This window comes from Salmo trutta, chromosome 7, assembly GCF_901001165.1.
Source record: "Salmo trutta chromosome 7, fSalTru1.1, whole genome shotgun sequence".
NCBI lineage: Eukaryota > Metazoa > Chordata > Actinopteri > Salmoniformes > Salmonidae > Salmo > Salmo trutta.
The window spans coordinates 10,006,927-10,011,716 of NC_042963.1; positions in this window are offsets into that span (position 1 = coordinate 10,006,927).

Sequence of the window (4,790 nt, forward strand, 5' to 3'; positions counted from 1 at the left end):
ATGTTGTAAATTACTATTGTAGCTGGAAACGGCAGATTTTTAATGGAATATCTACATAGGCGTACAAAGGCCCATTATCAGCAACCATCACTCCTGTGTTCCAATGGCACGTTGTGTTAGCTAATCCAAGTTTATAATTTTAAAAGGCTAACTGATCATTAGAAAACCCTTTTGCAATTATGTTAGCACAGCTGAAAACTGTTGTGATTAAAGAAGCAATAAAACTGGCCTTTAGACTAATTGAGTATCTGGAGTGTCAGCATTCGGGGGTTCGATTACAGGCTCTAAATGGCCAGAAACAAAGAACTTTCTTTTCAAACTCATCAGTCTATTCTTGTTCTGAGAAATGAAGGCTATTCCATGCGAGAAATTGCAAAGAAACTGAAGATCTCGTACAACGCTGTGTACTACTCCCTTCACTGTCAGGAATCCCGCTTCCTGAGTCTGTTTTCTGCCTGAGCTGACTGTTTTTTTGTTTTGGAGTCTGTTTCCTTAGAGTTTCTGACTGTTATCAGCTTCAGGCGAATCGTCGCCGGATTCCAGCTCCCGCTTATGCCATCGGAGATAAGGTATGGTTGGCTACACGGGATCTTCCTCTGCGGACTGAGTCAAAGAAACTGTCACCGAAGTTCATTGGTCCGTTTGTGGTGGAGAGAGTGATCAATCCTGTTGTGGTTCGACTCAAGTTGCCTAGAACGCTCAGAGTCCACCCCACCTTTCATGTCTCCTGCCTCAAGCCTGTGCACCTCAGTCCTCTGCTACCCCCTCCACCTCCTCCTCCTCCTCCTCGGATGATCGGAGGTGGTCCAGTCTACACAGTGCGCTGCATCATGGATTCCAGATGGCGGGGTCGGGGTTTCCAGTATCTCGTGGACTGGGAGGGGTATGGTCCTGAGGAGAGGAGTTGGATTCCTCGGCATCAGATCCTTGATGATGCCCTCCTTCGTGACTTCTACCGCCTCCATCCTGGCGCTCCGGGTTGTCCGCCCGGTGGCGTTCGTCGGAGGGGAGGTACTGTCAGGAATCCCGCATCCTGAGTCTGTTTTCTGCCTGAGCTGACTGTTTTTTATTTTGGAGTCTGTTTCCTGAGGTTCCTGAACGCACCCTGTCTGGTTGCCAGGCGACGAAGCTAGGCGGGAGAACTCTTGATTACCCGCACCTGCATCTCATCAGCCATCTGCACACCTGGTCCTGATCATCACCTCTTCTCTTCATAAGCCCTGACCTGACATCCATTCCCTGCCGGATCGTTAGCAATGAACAGTATGTTGTGTCAGCGTATCAGCCTCATGTTACCAGAGTTAGTTTTGTTGTTCTGTACTTTTTGCCGGTTACTCACCCCCGTTTACTCTGTCTACAGTCATCCTCCCGGAACATTCAACTCCCTTGCCTGGCCGTCGGTGGATTCAGTGACATCATTGGATCTGCCTATATACTCTCATCAACTCACCTCCGCTGCCGCTCCGTCTCCTGGATTATTCTATTTTCACATCAAGACTGTAAATAAATACTCACCTTCATTTTACTCACCTTGTCCTGGTCTGCTTCTGGGTTCAGCTTTAGAGAATCGTGACATTCACAGAACAGCACAAACTGGCGCTAACCAGAATAGAAAGAGGAGTGGGAGGCCTCAGTGCACAACTGAGCAAGAGGACAAATACATTAGAGTGTCTGGTTTAAGGAACAGACACCTCACACGTCCTCAACTGGCAGCTTCATTAAATAGTACCCGCAAAACACCAGTCTCGACGTCAACAGTGAAGAGGCAACTCCGGGATGCTGGCCTTCTAGGCGGAGTTGCAAAGAAAAAGCCATGTCTCAGACTGGCCAATAAAAAGAAAAGATGGGCAAAAGAACACAGACACTGGACAGAGGAACTCTGCCTAGAAGGCCAGCATCCCGGAGTCGCCTCTTCACTGTTGACGTTGAGATCTTCAATTTCTTGCATGGAATAGCCTTCATTTCTCAGAACAAGAATAGACTGAAGAGTTTCAGAAGAAGGTTCTTTGTGAAAAGACCCATTGTGAAAAGTGATAACCTTCTATTTGTAATAATAATAATAATAATTTGAGTTGGACTATTAGGCGTAGGCAACAGATCTTAATGAGTGCTATTTTAAAAGATTGGAGTACCCTCCAAGATCGCTCAATGACGTTAAATAAGTTGCTTACACTACACCAGTGGCGTGTACTCATGGATGCCAAGAGAAGCAAATAATATACAGTTGAAATCGGAAGTTTACATACACCTTAGCCAAATACATTTAAACTCAGTTTTTCACAATTCCTGACATTTAATTCTAGTAAAAATTCTCTGTCTTAGGTCAGTTAGGATCACCACTTTATTGTAAAAATGTTAAATGTCAGAATAATATTAGAGAGAATGATTTGTTTCAGCTTTTATTTCTTTCATCACATTCCCAGTGGGTCAGAAGTTTACATACACTCAATTAGTATTTGGTAGCATTGCCTTTGAATTGTTGAACTTGGGTCAAACATTTCAGGTAGCCTTCCACAAGCTTCCCACAATAAGTTGGGTGAATTTTTGCTCATTCCTCCTGACAGAGCTGTTGTAACTAAGTCAGGTTTGTAGGCCTCCTTGCTAGCACACACTTTTTCAGTTCTGCCCACATATTTTCTATAGGATTGAGGTCAGGGCTTTGTGATGGCCACTCCAATACCTTGACTTTGTTGTCCTTAAGCCATTTTGCCACAACTTTGGAAGTATGCTTGGGGTCATTGTCCATTTGGAAAACCCATTTGCAACCAAGCTTTAACTTCCTGACTGATGTCTTGAGATGTTGCTTCAATATATCCACATAATTTTCTTTCCTCATGATGCCATCTATTTTGTGAAGTACACCAGTCCCTTCTGCAGCAAAGCACCCCCACAACATAATGCTGTCACCCCCGTGCTTCACGGTTGGGGTGGTGTTCTTCAGCTTGCAGCCTCCCCCTTTTTCCTCCAAACATAACGATGGTCATTATGGCCAAACAGTTCTATTTTTGTTTCATCAGACAAGAGGACATTTCTCCAAAAAGTACGATCTTTGCTTCCCTTGACAAAAAAAAGTATACAAAAAATTGCCAATCAGCTCAACTGTGAATGGTCCTGAAGGTGTAAAGGGAAGCCAGCTTGGATTTGGCATCACTCCTATCAAATCCCATTGAGAGCATACGCCATTGACTGAAAAACTTGAATAGTTGCATCTTGTTGTTGTCCTCCGGTATTTAGCGAGCCAGCTAGCTAAAATTGTCCCTTTCCTAAATTAGCCATGGATGGAGATAGGGATTTGGACTTGTGGTTTTACTTAATTATCCGTACCGGCCAGTGACTATAACGGTGATTCTGATCCAACCAATAATTTATACATTGTTGTACCCCTGGCCTGAGAGGATGGAAGTTAAATATGTAGCTAGATGTAGAAGGCTAATGTTAACTAGCTAACGTTGCCCATGAATGGAAGTTTGGCGAGCAAGCATTTTAGATTAGGACAACAAAAAATAAATGCTTTTACTGTATGAAATCTTGGCTGCCCCAGTGATTTTACCCACACACCAATACTGCACACTACTGCACACTTGATTTGATTAGCTTTAACACATGGCTACAATATACCCTATTAAAGAATAAAAGAAAATAGAGAGGTGAACTATCAATTCATAAAGTGTATTTTCATAGATGAAACCACCATTTACTACCTACCTCTAGGCTGCTGTAGACTACATATTTATTTAGTTTTTTCATTAAATGGTTTAATTTAATAGAATTAATCAGAATACATTTTCCAGAAATAGTTTTACCAGCTCCATGTATTCTCAAATCGAAAAAGGTGAGGGAGTGTTCCAGAAGCATTACCTACACCCCTGATCCTCAGTTTTCTCCTATCACAGCCGTAACTGTTTTAAAATCACCATTGGCCTCATGGTGAAATCCCTAAGCGGTTTACTTCCTCTCTGGCAACTGAGTTAGGAAGGACACCAGTATCTTTGTAGTGACTGGGTGTATTGATACACCATCCAAAGTGTAATTAATAACTTCACCATGCTCAAAGGGATATTCAATGTCTGCTTTTTTTGTTTTTTTACCCATCTACCAATAGCTGCCCTTTTTTGCGAGGCATTGGAAAACCTCCCTGGTCTTTGTGGTTGAATCTGTGTTTGAAATGCCCTGCTCAACTGAGGGACCTTGCAGCTAATTGTATGTGTTGACTTACTTATTGTCTCAAGACATTTCAGCTTTTAATTCTGTATTAATTTGTAAAAATATAAGTGTGTTTTACTCCAATGGTTTACATAGCTCTGTCTATGAATTTGAGAGCGGTTGCATTTCTCCAACCCCATCCATGTTATTGCTTTAACTGCTGATTGCCGCTTTAAGGCTTGTGGTAATTGTGATTGTATAGCCAAATTTGATCTATTACAACTAAATAATGCAGGAGGACAACATACAAAGTCACACATCTGAAGATTCAGCTTCTCCCAGGACTGCTGAATGGATGTTGTTTGATGATGGCATGTTTTCAAATAGCTGTTGAAATACAGTAGGAGGAAAGAATATTTGTAGCAAAACTTTGTCATACAGTCTGACCCCTTCCTGCTTGATCCACTTCTTGTGAAGGTTCGTCATCAGCTTTCCACTGACAGAGTTTTGCTGGAGAGAAGTTGTAAGTACTGTGGTGGCACTGCATTGAATCTTATCTTCACACCATCATGTTTACAGTCCCCTACCTCTCAAAAAGGAAGTGAATATAAAGACTACAGCCATTGATCAGTAGTGGTTAACTTTGC